Source organism: Garra rufa, chromosome 18, assembly GCF_049309525.1.
Source record: "Garra rufa chromosome 18, GarRuf1.0, whole genome shotgun sequence".
NCBI lineage: Eukaryota > Metazoa > Chordata > Actinopteri > Cypriniformes > Cyprinidae > Garra > Garra rufa.
In genome coordinates this window covers 20,868,567-20,885,165 of record NC_133378.1, presented here as the reverse complement: position 1 = coordinate 20,885,165, position 16,599 = coordinate 20,868,567, and the positions used below count along the sequence as shown (strand labels likewise).

Below are 16,599 nucleotides of genomic sequence, written 5' to 3'. Positions count from 1 at the left end.
CAAAAAGATATGGAACCCACTTCATCAGATGCAGTAAATCGGTTTCCCAACTCATTGTTGGTCACTGCATGTCATGCGAAGTTCAAGGCCTCATCCTTGATAGGGGTTAAACATCATCACAATGACCCCTTTCCTGCATCCCAAGGGAGCATTTACTAGGCTGAAAACAGTGTCAGGGTAAATAACAGACACAGAAGGGACCAGCAGAGCTGGGTGGTGGGAGAGGGGGGTGTTCAGAGAGTGCCAGAGATGTCTGTCCTGAGGCTTTTCTTCATAACAAGCTCCCAGGGAGAATTTAATCTGGAGCCTTCAGCCATCCCAGAGTCTCAACCCTCATGAATGATTAAAATAATAAACACTCATATTAGATGCCCCCAGAGATTGGGAGATTAGACACTCTACAAGGTCTGTCCTTGTTTTGTGTAATATTGTTTACAGCAAACGTAACCCAGTAAACTCTGGAAAAATATAACAGTAATATTTTAATATATACTGTACACTACTGGTAAAACTAGTGTCACATGATCCTTCAGAAATTATTCTAATTTGCTTTGCTTTTCATATTTGCTAATCAAAGGTTGTGCTGCCTAAAGATGCACAATAAAATTATTCACCCCTGGCTCTTAATGCATCAGGTTTCCTTCTGGAGCATCAGTGAGCGTTTGAACCTTCTGTAATAGTTGCAAATGAGTCCCTCAGTTGTCCTCAGTGTGAAAAGATGGATCTCAAAATCGTTGTTGGAAAGGGTTCAAATACACAAAAATGCTTGAAAACCAAAGAATTTGTGGGACCTAAAGTATTTTTCTGAAGAATAGCAGGCGGTTTAACTGTTCAGGACAAACACTGAAATCATGGGGATGTAAACTTTTGAATGGGGTAATTTTTTTAATTCAACAGAACTATTATTTTCTCTTGTGGAGTATATGTAAACATCTTTTATGTGAAATATCTTATTCAGGTCATTACTAAATAAATAACATGCATTTTGTATGATCCCTCTAATTTTAATCAAATAATTAACATTTTGCAGATTCTGAAAGGGGGGTGTAAACTTTTGACCTCAACTGTACATAAAGCCATTTGAAAATCATGATGTCATGCTGTTGACCACAGAAAGCAAAAAAGTAAAAATTTAAATATGTGTAAGTAAATAATATTAGCACTCATTAACAACAAAAAACTCAGGAATAACTGAGCCATTGTATATGTAATGGGTTAAAGTCAGAGTCATTTAAAGCTGTTTCAAAACCAATGTAAAGCAACCGGATAGAAGGGGTGGAGGCAGAGAGGAAAAAAAAGTGTGTGAAAGGAGAAAAAGAGGGACAGAGACGCTGCATGCAGAGGTTGCTCTGCCTGCCACATGCTCCCCATCCGCAGACTGAAACAAAGCATCCTCCTGAACATCAGGTTCGCGTTGTGGCTCGCTACGCCCCACTGCCCTTTGGCCGTCTCAGGACCCAACCTGCTAAACCAATTAGCCCATCACAGAGCTGCTGTGAGCAAAATCAAGCCCACATGCACCACTCAAAACAACATCCATGGGCTATTTGTTGAAGTCTGATACAACCCAAGAGATGACAGAGGTCTTCAAAATGATCGGCTACACGTTGGGAAATAAATCAACGTGCTACAACAAACCATCGGCCCACCAGTGCGCATACATTCTCAGACGCATGGCCTAAACAGATTAATTTAGACTAATATCCTCCTGAAGCTTCCAGGAAAATATGCAGCACTTGAAACTTATTAAATACATAAAAGGCCACTTGAAATGGAGCATGTTGGAGTATATGAGTGCGGAAAGTCCCACTTCTCATGTGATATATGATATGAGCAGGCCAAGCAGACTTCCTGTGATGAAGGTGGTGGAGAGAGAGAGGGAAATGTGTTAATTAATCGGGCAGCACTCGGCAGGCTGTCACGCCGCTGAGCGCTGGTGTATGACCCTGGACACGGGGCGTTGGGTCAGGGGCAAACCGCCTGCCCGACAGGGGGCTGAATGGGCAGCTGGAGGGGAGACAGACTTAACAGGCGCTTAATTGAGGTCTGATTATATTCAGCTCTAGCAGTTAAATGAAATGCCCCTCGCAGGACTGTATGCAGCACTATTGTGTTGAATGCATGGCATGAAGTGAACTTCATCTGTTTTCTAAACACACATTATTGATGCTATTGTGAACAATTCACCTGTGCACACATTTCATTTTTAAAAAATGCCTGACCTCATAATTCTGATGATGTATGCCAGATTTCTCCAATCACTTTGGTTTGTATAAACCCCGCCTCTTTCTTACAATTCACTGCAAGCTGCCATTCAGGTTTGCCTCCATCCAATGAACAACTGATGGATAGACTCAAGTCTCCGCCCTAAATTTTTTCATTTAATTCATCATCATCCGAACTGTCTGGAATGACATGAAGAAACAGAACAAACCGAAACAAACTAAATCCAGAAGAACTGTGGCAACATCTCAAGATGCTTCAGGAAAATATTGAGAAAATTGCCTTTAAAGTTGTCCAATTAAGTTCTTAGCAATGCACATTACTAATCAAAAATTCAGTTTTTATATATTTACGGGACGAAATTTATAAAATACACTCTTAAAAATAAAGGTGCTTCACAATGTCACAGAAGAACCTTTTTTGCCTAAATGGTTCCATAAATAACCTTTAACATATGAGGAACCTTTCTGTTTCACAAAAGCTTCTTTGTGGCGAAAGAAGGTTCTTTAGATTATAAAAAGCTAAGAAAGCGATGTTTCTTTAAAGAACCTTTGACTGAATGGTTCTTTGTGGAACTAAAAATGGTTCTTCGTTGGCATTGTTTTGAAGAACCGTTTAAAGCACCTTTATTTTTAAGAGTGTATCTTCATGTAACATGATCTTTACTTAATATCCTAATGATTTTTGGCATAAAAAAAAATCAATAATTTTGACCCATACAATGTATTTTTGGCCATTGCTACAAATATACCTGTGCTACTTAAGACTGGTTTTGTGGTTTTATGATGCTCCAAAAATTCCATAAAAAGCATCATAAGGCATCCATACAACTCTACATTCCAAGTCTTTTGATGTCACATAGTAGCTTTTATGACGCAAAATATGATGTCCACATGAATTGCATGAATTACATTGACAGATGTGGTCACTATAAACACTCCTTTGGTAAAGTACAGCATGAAGATTCAGTTAGATTCATAAAAAAAAGAACAGAAAATGGGTTTGGAAACACATCAGGATGAGTAAATAGAGTAAATAATGACCATTTTTGTGAAATATTCCTTTAAATGTTTTTATTTCTGTTCCTTGATCCATTTCAACTAAGAATAACAATCATTTCCAGCCGACCACAATGAAGTCATGAAATTCTGTAATCCTCTGTATTCCCCAAATACTGACGTTTCACTGTAATATGAGGTAATTTGAGCTAATAGTAAAGCTTGAGCCTATGTAAGTTCGGCATCTCCCCAGGAGTGGAGTTTTAATCAGATGAGCGGGGGACGCCGACACAAGGGGTGTCAACCCAGAATGTGGGCAGAGAGCGCCGGGTGCCTGACACCTCCATTCAGCCCTGCGCTTAAGCAGCCTGTAGCCTGGGTGATGCCATTATTGTGCTGGAAGACAAATTATTCAAATCTTCAAATTTAGCATAACCTTATTGACATCAATTAAAGTGGCAAACGGAGAATATTCCAGCACGGTGAGAGGTAGAGCCTGGCTTTTTATCACGAGAGGCAGCACGTGGTGAGGCTATTGTCAGCTCAATCCTCTCGCCGCACAGCGCACCGCGGAGAGAGGCCTGCCTTAAACCGCAGCGCCCAGCCAGCTGTAATTAGGACATTCAACTTAAAGTGCACATGGAGCCACAACACAAACACTAACAAACAGCAGGACTGCCTGTGAACTCTTTACATGGGCTACTGCACTCACAGTGGGACAACCGCAAAACAGAAGGGGCAGAAACGACACAGTCTGCTTCCGTTTTAACCACAATTTTTGTCATGGGAATCACTGTGCTAAAGTTGAATTGTTTTTAAGAAAACAGAAGATGCGTTTCTTAAGACGCTATAATAGTGTGAATGTTTCAGGATAAATACATTAAATAATCAGTATAGAAAAAAAAACACTGTTACTCAGTTTGTAAATAAAAAAAGGGGGGAAAATAAAATGACGAAAAAATGTAATTGGAGAAATAAATAATAAAATTAAATAAATGTATGTAAAATCACATTGTCACTCAGTTTGTAAATAAAATTAAAAAAGGTTGCAATTGAAAATGGAGGGGGAAAAAATCCGGAGAACAAAAATAAAATTGGAGAAATAAATAATAAAATTAAATAATGTTCTAGAATAAATAAAGATTAAATGATTAACATAGAAAATAACATTGCCACTCAGTTTGTTAGTAAAATAAAAAGGGGGGAAATAAAATTGGAGAAATAAATAAAGCACGGAAAAAAATAAAGTTCGAGAAATAAAATAATAAAATGAAATTATGTTTTATAATAATTAAATATAAAATGATTAGCATAGACAATAACATTGCCACCCAGTTTGTAAATAAAATAAAAGTGGGGAAAATATAATAAAATGGGGGGGAAATAAAATTAGAGAAATAATAACATGAAAAATGTTCTATAAGGTTAAATGATTAGCTTAGAAAATCACATCGCCATTCAGTTTGTAAATTAAAAAAGGGGGAAAATGAAATAAAATAGGGGGGGGGGGGGTAAATTGGAGATATAAATAATAAAAGATTATAGAAAACACTGCCACTCAGTTTGTAAATAAAAAAAGGAAATATAAAATGAAATCAAATTAGGAGGAAAAATGGAGAAATAAATCAAAATGAAAAAATGTTCTAGAATAAATAAAGGTTAAATGATTAGCAGAAACACTGGCACTTAGTTTGTACATAAAATAAAATATACAATAAAATAAATAGGGGAAAAATAAAATTATATGTAATAAAATGGGAGAAAATAAAATAATAAAAAATGGGAGACAAAAAAAGGAGAGGGGGAATAAAATGTAATAAAATGAGGAAATGAAAAGAAAAAAATAATAAAATGGGGGAGGGGGTGTAAAATTGGAAAAAATAAATAAAATGAAAATGTTTTAGAATAAAGGCTAAATAATTAACATAGAAAATAACATTGCCACTCAGTTTGTAAATAAAATAATAAAAATAAAAAAAATAAAATAAAAATAAACATAATAAAATTATTATATATTGGAAAATAAATAAAAAGGGGAGGGGGAATAAAATGTAATAAAATCTGGAAAATAAAATAGATATAGAATATAATAGAAATAATATAGTACATTTACTCCATAGACTTTTCACGTAACTCTTAATATGGTAAGCTACAAAAATGCACATTGATAAAGTTGTTTCAAAATATACACCATTCGAATTCTGTATTAATTTCTTAAATTGTGTAAACTTCTAGCTGGAGATTCTGTTAAAGGGCAAAGTCGGATAACCTTGCCTGCAGTTAGAGCCCAAGACTATAACCGATAGAGTCGACAGCCTGGCCAGACGCAGAGTTGTAATCTATTATTTCCTGCCATACTACCATTGCTAAGTAAAAATCAATATTCTTTCCACATGTGTAACCTTTTTGTATCTGATACGGCCAGTGGGAGGAAACTAGAATATTTGCCAATAATTGTGGCTGACAAACAACATCCCCAGGCAGTGCGACTCTCCAGGCCCACAAACACCAGAGGACAAATCCAGGCCGACCCACACAAGCGCACAGTGCGAACACCCTGGCTGAGACACACTTAACTTTCTTGAGCCCTTTCAAAGTAAGTCCCCACCCCCACAACCCTCAGCCCCCCACCCCAGCCCAACTATTTCCTCTTTCATTCTGTGAAGCATCCCCCCAGTAGCTAGTCTTTCATATGTTGTCGGTCTGTGTGAGAGCTGCTAGTGCAGATAATGCCAGGCAGGATCCAGTTTAAAGGACATAGCTGCAGGCATTTCGCTCCTCTCCCTCTCTCGCCCCTTTTCACTTTCTGTCTCCCGACAGATAGATTACTTTATAAATAATAATAAAAAGTAATTAATTCTCTCAACTTCAGAGCCCTCTAGCCTGCAGCAGTGTAAATGTAAAACTGGAAATTGATACAATGTGCATCCTTTCAGATAAACAAACAGCGCAGTGGCAATAAAAAGGAAAGCTTTTCACACTACCATAATTTCCTTAACTGTCAAATTATATTTTTTGTCTGAGTAAATGTTTGACGTGACTTGGTTCTTTGTTGGACTTTTTTTTTTTTTCCATGCTGAAATGGAACGAGGCTCATGCTTAGCTGGAACAAAACTAAAATGCGATGACAGTCTCTAAAAGGGGAAAAACGAGAGGCTAATTCAACAAAACTGGAACTAAACACTTACACAGAAGATGGCTTAATAGCACTACACATTATTAATAATGTGATATATCAATAATCACTTAATCGATCTATTGTGATTTATGGGTGCGGGGCAAATTTAAGAAAAAGTAGTATAATATTGGGGTTACATAATTGTTTATTGCCAAGCCTTTGTTCCATGTCAAATAGAAGTGATTACCACAGATGTTGGCTATTTTTACACTAGTGGGTTTTTTTTTTAAACGCATAACCTTTGCTAGGGTTACATCTGTCGTTTACACTACTCCGGCATTTTCGAACTCTCAAAAACCGAGACTTTTGAAAACGCTGCAGACCCTGTTTTAGTTTGAAAACTCTGGGATACTCCTAAATAATTGACCCTTATGACTGGTTTTGTGGTCCAGGGTCACATATATAAAGTTTTTTTTTTTTAAACATACAGTTTTATTTACAACTTCGGACAATTTTTTTAAGATTATTGGAGTAAGTTGCACAAGAAGATACTATTTCAGTCTTTCTCCCTCAAAATTTCATATTTAATTCCATGTTCCTTGCCGTTTTTTGTAACTATTTGTGAAATTTAATCAATTTCTGACTGTTTCAAAGTAAATTACACAATTTTTGGTAACAATGATTTAGTACAAATATTAACAAATAATACTATTAATAGTAGTAATAATAATCAATCAAAATAAAATAATGAATAATTATAATTTGTGTATACATTTTATTATATATTACACTAATACAAAGTATATATGTGACCAGTCTTAAGTAGCACAGGTATATCTGTAGCAATAGCCAACAATACATTGTATGAGTCGATTCTTTTATGCCAAAAATCATTAGGATATTAAGATCATGTTCCATTAAGATATTTAGTAAATTTCCTACCGTAGTTTTTGATTAGTAATATGCATTGAACTTGATTTGGACAACTTTATAGGTGATTTTCTCAATATTTAGATTTTTTTGCACCCTCAGATTCCAGAATTTCAAATATTGTCCTATCCTAACAAGCCATACATCTATAAAAAGCTTATTTATTCATCTTATTTATTCAACATATAATAGGGCTGGGTATTTTCAAATTTTCTGATTCAATTCCAATTTCAGTTCGATTCAGTATCGATTATTTTGGAAATATATCAGGTACAAGAAAACAAAAAAAACTCTGAACTAATGTTGTAAAATGTACACGAGAGTCAGTTTGCATTACATTACTATTATATTGAAGGTTAAAATGAACTGATTTGTGTACAAACACTTAAATTACATTCAATAAAGTTATTTTACTAATAAAGTTATGTGCAATTACATAATTATATTTCTACTTAAATTGGTTTTTGAAATATAAACATTTAAACAGTGGCTGTCATAAAAACTTGACGAATTTATTCAAAGATAAATTAAATATTGAAGAACAGTAAAAATTATAATGAATATGTTATATGCTGCATATATTTAGCAAAATGCTCCTCTCTAGAGTTATTTTTTCTAACTAACTAACAAGTTTATGGAATATGTATTTTCTGAGGTAAACGTGACATTGTTTACAAGCTGTTATATCTTGTCTTTCAGAGGCTGAAACACTTATTGAGCGATTACATGAGAGAGGATACAGATTTCGGTAAGTTATAACTATACCTTCGGACGTTAATTTGTGTTTATTTTGTGCTGAAACTGGTTAAAGTGGAGGAAGATTTGATATCTGAGGCTTTATCTCAAATCAAAAGTAACAAAGCACAAACCTCATAGCGATTTATTGGATAAGTGGCGCTAATGAAACAAAAACAGGCTAGATTAATCGATTCTTGGGATTTAAGAATCAATATCTTTTTATAAAAATGAGCGATTAAAATCTTTTTTTTTACCCAGCTCTAGTATATAATATACAGTCAAGCCCGAAATTATTTATACCCCTGGCAAATTCTGACTTAAAGTTACTTTTATTCAACCAGCAAGTTTTTTTTTTATTTATTAGAAATTACACAGACGTCTCCCAGAAGATAATAAGATGATGTACAAGAGGCATCATTGTGGAAAAAAATTATTACTCATCTTTTATTTACATTTGAACAAAAAGTGGCATGTCCAAAAGTATTCATACCCTTCTCAATAATCAATAGAAAAACCTTTATTGGCTATTACAGCAATCAAACGCTTCCAATAAACTTTGGATTTTCCCATAGACTGTGACAGTTTGCACAGTTTGAATAATTTTGGACATGCCACTTTTTGTTTAAATGTAAATAAAAGCTAAGAAATATTTGTTTCCACAATTGTGCCTCTTGTACATCGTCTTATTATCTTTTGGGAGAAGCCTGTGTCATTTCCGGTCCAAAAATTTTTTTTTGAAAGTTTTGGACTTATTTTTTCACTTAAATAAATATTTTTGTTATTACACAAAGTATAGGCTAAAGTACTGGGAAAGAAGTAATGTTGGCTACTGGCAACCAGCAATCTGTGCAGAAAAAAATATAATCAGCCAAATACTTTGCAACAACCTCTGACCTGTGGTCAAGCCGGACTTCTGGGCCATACATTAGCTTGACCATTCACTTCATCGACAATGAATGGGGTTTGAATTGAGGATTAAGAGATAATTAAGTGTATATTGTGACTTTAGACTTATGTTTACATTTTAATTATTTGAGTTTTCCATGGTTGTTGACATTTCTGTCTTAATAACTGAGGGGATTATGATCAGAGGCAGGTTAAGTTTAAAATAAAAATGCTTGAGTAATATATTTTTCTCCTGGTCCTTATTTTAAATGGGTCATAAAAATATCAATAATTATCGATATCGACCGATATGAAACACTGATATCGTGATATAGTTTTCAGCCATATCGCCCAGCCCTAACAAGAATACAGTATGTAGTAGTTTTCTATTTTTACAGAAAAAGAAAGTTGTTTTTGTGGTAATCAACAGCATGCTGTCAGATGTATGTCAATAGATTATAAATTGTATTTAAACTAAAATACACCCTTAACCTGATTTGTCTAAAAATACAAGTGCTACGCTGTAGGTTTTTACTGTAGGTGAATCCCCTGTAGAGAGCTATAATAGCATAAAAGACACTCAGAGTCTGACAATACAGCCCCAATCAGGCCTGTCCACCTGCTCAGAGAGAGAGAGAGAGAGAGAGAGAGAGAGAGAGAGAGAGAGAGAGAGAGAGAGAGAGAGAGAGAGAGAGAGAGAGAGAGAGAGAGAGAGAGCAGTAGGACAGATGTGGGTGGAGACTCCAGGAGGACAGTGTGTGTCTGTGGGCCAGCTAAACTCACACACAAAATCTCTCTTTTTCCACACATCCACACTCAGCTTAATCTTTCCAAGACTGGATTTGCTGGTGTGTAAGAGAGCGGCTCTCATTTCACTGGAATATACACAAGCATGTTGGGAAAATGTCACCTGTGCAGGGAGCTGGATTTACAAGGGCTGATGTCATAAGGCTATCTGCACAGCTAAAGGTTACATGTCCTACCCTCAGACCTCCAGTCCTAATATCATACTTACAGAGATCAGCTGTAGTAAATGAACCGAGTTAGATGTGGTCTGAATACATCACATACATAAAAAAGACACTGCTTCCAAAAACCATATTGGATTTGAGGATTAGCAAACAGAGCACAATGTTCTCGTGAGTGACATGAGTATAAAAACACTCACCGACTTCGGCATTACATTTCAGGGGCAATATCTGATGCAATGCAGCCGTAATTAAAGAAGCGCTGCCTTTCTTTGTGGGAAAGTCGCTTTTCAGAGAGAAGCCGTAATCCTCAAACACCCCAACACCCACAATGCCAGAATCAACTAGCAAACAATGTCAAGAGGCAAGATAGCAAACAGGAAAACACAGAAATGGAAATGTGGACATTTGAGCGTGGTAGTTCCAGAATGCTGCGATGAGTGATGTAATTCCACACGGATTTGGGCAATACAATCATGACTCATGCTGAGATGTTCATTAGTTATAGATAAAGTGTGTCATTTTTGCACCACAAGTGACAATAAACTGAATTGTAACAAGAAGTTGAAATATAAATAATAATATGAAAATATAGAAAACATATATAATAATAATAATAATAATCGTAATTAAAAATAACAATATTATAAATATTATTCATAAAACAAATCTTTTAAGTTACTCCCTCCTCAAATTCACAACATTATACATTATTTAAAAGTTGAAGTTAAAAATCTGTAAGATTTTTCAGTAAGATTATTAAAAACATTTTTGAACAAAAAATTATGAACAAAAATAAAAACACAATTTTAAAAATAAAATTAATTGTTAAATTTTAAAATTGTAAAATTGTTAAAAGTGTTAAAAGTAAAGTGTGTCTTTCTGCACCACAAGTGACAACATACAGAATTATAACAAGAATTTAAAATATAAATAAAAAATAATCACATAAAAAACTCATAAAAAATTCACAGTGTATAATAATAATAATAATAGTAAATAAATAACAATTAATAATAATAATAATAATAATAATAAATCTTTCAAGTTACTCCAAATATAAATAATAATAATAAAAAAATAATAGTAATTAAAAATAACAAGTCTCTTATCCTCAACAAAAACACTAAAACTGGAAAATTTCTGTACCACATGTAACAATATACTGAATTGTAACAAGAATTTAAAATATAAATAATAAAAATAATTTAAAATTATATAAAAAAAAATAATATAATAATAGAAATTGAAATATTATTATTATAATTATTATTTTTAATAATAAAAAATATTTTAAGTTACTCCCACCTCAAATTTATGGTGTCTTTTGCACAGCAAGTGATAAACAGAATTGTAACAAAAATTTAAAATATAAATAATAAAATAATAAAAATATTATATAAATATAAATAATATAATTATTATTATTAATAAAAAATATTACAGTACTCCCTCCTCAAATTTCAAAAATCGTTTAAAAGTTAGAGTAACATCTGTAAGATTTTTTCAGTAAGATTAAGACTTTAAGAAGTCTCTTATTCTCAACAAGGGTGTATTTATGATTATGTATTTATATAAAAAAAACAGTAAAAACACAAAAAATGTTGTTTTAAAAATAAAGTTTCCCTTTCTTTAAGTAACAACATGCTAAATTGTAACAATAATTTAAAATATAAATAATAATAATAAAAAAATTCAAATAATCTAAAAATATAAATATATATATTTTAAAAATATTATTACAATTTAAAATAACCATTTTAATACAACTCCAGTCTTCGGTGTCACATGGTTTCTCAGAAATCATTATTATTTGCTGATTTGTTGATCAAGAAAATTCAGTTTTGTGCTGCTAATATTTTTATGGAAACCATGTTACTTTTTTTCAGGGTTTCAGGACTTTTATAAATAGATTTCACAAGAATGTAATTTTTTTAATCATGTAAATAATATAAGGCACCTTTACTGTACTTTTGGTCAAGTTAATGTGCCATTGCTAAATAAAAATAATAAATCTTTCAAAAATAAATAAATAAATACAAATCTGACCCTAAACTTTTGTAGTTATAGTTCCAGAAATTACAGCATTCACATATATTAACAATGATAAAATTCTGTCCTCTGTGATATTAGTCAGTATAAAGCCTCAACATAAAAAGAGCAAGCGGTTAATCATGCAATATTCATTTCCATATATCATCACCATTAAGCATACAGTACATGAACTCACACTGCAGAATCAGACCATCATGACATCAATGCAGTCGCCTTGAAAGGTGACAAAACAAGACCCCCCACCCGAGAGACAAAATGGCTATTTTTGAAATAAACACTATTGCATAAAATCAATTAGTGGTTTTGTCACGGCTGGAAGCAGAGGTGGGTAATTAGACGACCCGTCTGTTTGCGGCGAGACCTTCGTGGGATCTCTCTCTCCCCTAGTGGCAGGGAGCAGATGACATAGATGATTTCCTCTCCTGGCTCCATGTCACTGCGCTAATTGGCCACAGCACATTAATTGAAAGTGAAAAGAAGAGTCCGCCAAAAAGCGAGAGGGTGGGGGGAGCGTGAGAGGGGATGGCACAGACTGTCATATAGGGTGGAAGCCGAGGCTGAGGCGGCTGGGGAGCCTTTAATTGTTTCAAATTAGGCATGTGATTGACAGTGACAGAAAGTAGGCATTGACAAGCTGGGCCCAGATGAGAGCGATTAGCGTGCAACCAGACAAGCTGTCACTTCTCGCAACATGTTATCTGGAGGAAATATTCTGCATATGGCTCTTTCAACCCTGTACGGTAAACCAAAGCTCTGATAATGCATGATGGGAATCAATGATCTGAGTGAAAACACATCAGTACATAAAGTTACATAAAACAAAGATAAAAACAAATATGGCCAATAGCTGAAAGCTGTATAACTTAAAGCCAGGGAGAAAAAAGCAGATTTTTGTACAACTGTAACTCCATAATTCAAATTGTTCTACAAATAAAAAATATTTGAAATTAATGCAAATAAACAAAAATGTAATGGAGTATGTTTTACAAGAAAGTGATATTTGAGTTTTTTTTTACTTGTTTTTTTCTACATTTCACATCGTTACTTGCCATTTCTTTGATATTGCTTATGAAATTTGTTAGGAATGTCTGAGTAAAAAGTTGTTTCTAGAAAGATTTCTAAAGAAGCCATCATTCAAGAAATATTTTCAAAAATCAAAAATATTTTAGCTAATTTTTAACATTTTTAAATTCATCCACACACAACACCAAATACAAAATCCATAAATTTAATACTGGTCTGCTCATGATATAATAAATTCAGTTCAATTCAATAATTAAAGTGTGCACATCATCTACCTAAATATTTCTAAATATTAAATATTTTATGGAATTGCACAGTCTGCTACAAATAAGAAAGTATACTATAGTATTTACATCTTTGTTTAACCCATTTTACCAACATTTCTAAATATCTATATTTTAAAATAAAATAAAAACTCCTATAAATAAAATAAACATTTCTAGAAAGATTTCTAAAGACAGCCATCATTAAAAAAAGCAATCTGTTTATAAAATACTTTAAATTTAAAAATAAATAAATAAATAAAATAAAGAATGGTTCAAAGTGACAGAGAAAATCTTCTCAGAAAGACGTCTAAAGACAGCCATCATTCAAAAAAAAAAAAATCAATCTTTTTATAAAATATTAGCTATTTTACCATGTTTAAATTAATTAAAATACTTTCAATTTAAAATACTCATATTTTCCCTGCTTCCTTAAAATAAAATAAAATAAAATAAAATAAAATAAAATAAAATAATAATATTTTGTAGCATTTTACCTCGGCAAAATTGCACATAATTTCCACCCAAATCAGCACAGAAAATTTGTAAATTCTGTATATAATATTATGGCACAATATAGAGCACATATATAAAAATTGGTTAAAACATTTATTTAGCTTAAGCTCTTTTTAGTAAATAAGACCTATTTAATTGGAATTTATTTAGAACTTATGCTTATTAAAACGTTTTTTCTAGAAATAACTTGCATTGAAATCACAGCTAGTCTGCTTTAGTGTAATACAGACAAGGCTTCTCAGTAGCGCTGGACCCTAAATGTCCCAAAGTGCTACAAGGCCTGGAGTTAACCAAAGGTTAATGCATCCCATTGAGCTGATATAGGAAAAAGTGTGAGGTGCAATCTGATTATTTTATTCAGTGTTTGCGGATGTGTGAGATAGATTCAGTCACAAGGAAAAAACATCCCCCTCTGACCTCACATCCCACCCGCCGGTCTTTTCACGGCTCGCGCTGCCGCCGCCTCCGCTTCTGCCAAATTAAACGTCTGCTTTAAATGATTTCACAAGGAGCGGCTCGGCAGCAGCTAACGCCGTCCAAGAATAATGCAAGGTGGAGAGTTGGCGTAGGAGGCGGGAGGAGGGGGTGTTTGTTTGCTAAAAACAGCAGGGAGCAGGCCTAGTGAAGAATGTCAAGTCAAATTGTTCTTGACAGTGTTAAAATCTGCACCTCATAGGGATAATTACATGTAAATAAATAGTGAAATAGCTCTCAGCTGGAGTCTGAGAGGAGAGAGCAGGGCAGTTAGTGTCAGCCAGCTGGGGACTCCATCGCTAAGGACGGCGAGCGAGCGTGAACGAGGGGGAGGGGAATGATACGAAGGTGGAAAACCTCAGAGATGTCGTAAAACCGCATCACAGAAACTGGAAAACTATTGTAGCTTTACATACAAAATCCAAAACAATGAGACAAGCTTACAAAAGTCCGTCATAAAGTGTGGAGGGGGCACGCAGGGTGATTGGCAGTTGTAGTTTTGCGAGGCTGTAGTATTAATCATAACTTCACACCTGTCAGACTGGCATCTGGAACTAACAGGAAGCATGTGCACAAAGCCGACCCCCCCCCCCCCCCAACCCATGGAGCTTTGAGCAGGTTCATAATTGTTGGAAGTTTCACTGTGCATACCCAGTGACCCTGTCCATTACTCACTGTATGATCCTCATACCACAGCTAAGAAATGAAATAAAGCCTCGATTTAGTCAATTAATACATATTTAATCTGCAATATTTGTTCAGAATAAAATGAATGAATAGCCTAATTTATATAGTAAAACAGTAGAAAGCTGTTATAATAGCTATATTTTAAAATAATAAAATTAATTAAATGCTCAATTCAGCAAATTAATACACATTTACTAATAATTTTAAAATATTTTATTTCATTTTTTATTTTATTTTAAAATATAACTAAATAAATGCAGAGTAAATTTGTTCATTGACTAAATTAATCATTTTTTCATTTGATTATTTATTAAAAATAAATTAAATTAAAATAAATTAAATAATGCTCAACTCAGTTAATAAATATTCTGCATACTTTACATTCATATTTATTCAGAATAAAATTAATGAATAGCTTAATCCATACTGTAAAACAGCAGAAAGCTGTCATAATTGCTATATTTTAAAATTACATTATATTTAATTTAATTTAAGAAAAAAAAAATTTATATGTATTCATAATAAAATCAATAGCATAATCCATACTGTAAAACAGTAGAAAGATGTCATAATAGCTATATTAAAAAATAAAATTAAATAATGCTCAATTCAGTCCATTTTAAAATATTTTTTATTAAATTATTTCATTTTTTATTTTATTTTAAAATATAACTAAATTAATGCAGAGTAAATTTGTATTCATTGATTAAATTGTGCATTTTTTTTAAGTGAATGGATAGCATAATCCATACTGATAAACACCAGAAAGCTGTCATAATAGCTATATTTAAAACAATTAAATAATATAATATGAAATAAAATAATAAATGCTCAGTTCAGCCAATTAATACATATTTACTCTGCATTTATATTTATTCAGAATAAATGAATAAATAGCACAATCCATACTGTAAAACAGCAGAAAGATGTCATAATAATAATAATAATTCAGTCCATTTAAAAAAATTTTTTTTATTAAATTTCATTTTTTATTTTATTTTAAAATATAACTAAATTAATGCAGAGTAAATTTGTATTCATTGACTAAATTGTGCATTTTTTATTTAATTTGATTATGCATTTTAAAATAAAATTAAATTAAATAATGTTCAATTCAATCAGTTAATAAATATTCTGCATACTTTACATTTATATTTATTCAGAATAAAATGAATGAAGAGCATAATCCATACTGTAAAACAACAGAAAGCTGTCGTAATTGCTAGATTTAAAAAATAAATAAATAAAATTGTAAAAAATGCTCAATTTAGTCAATGAATACAAATTTGCATTCATATTTATTTAGAATATAATGAATGAACAGCATAATCTATACTGTAAAACAGTAAAAAGCTGTCATAATAGCTATATTTTAAAATAAATTCAAATAATGCTTAAATCAGTCTATTACAGTTTTTCTCAATTGCTAAAACACTATAACCAGTCTTTTGAACTAAAATTTCAAAACTATAACGCCATTTTTGAAAAAGCACACCCATTTCCCTAAACTATAAACACTATTCCCTGCTTTGACACATGAGTTATATTTGGTGAACTGTTACTTCAAAACTCTACACACAAATCCCTACATTTCTCAGTGCTTACACCATGAGGTCATTTAGAAAGCACAAGCATTCAATATTGTTCACTCAAGTCTGCGAAGTTTGAGCTCAATTAGCACACAATTACCCAACTGGAAACACTAGGAGTCAAAATTTAGC

At 32.8% G+C, this 16,599-nt stretch overlaps 1 protein-coding gene across 2 annotated transcripts in view; it reads right to left on the bottom strand.

Moving 5' to 3' along the window:
• pax7b (paired box 7b) overlaps positions 1–16,599 on the bottom strand; it is a 73,378-nt gene that overhangs the window by 9,396 nt on the left and 47,383 nt on the right. The window lies entirely within an intron of this gene.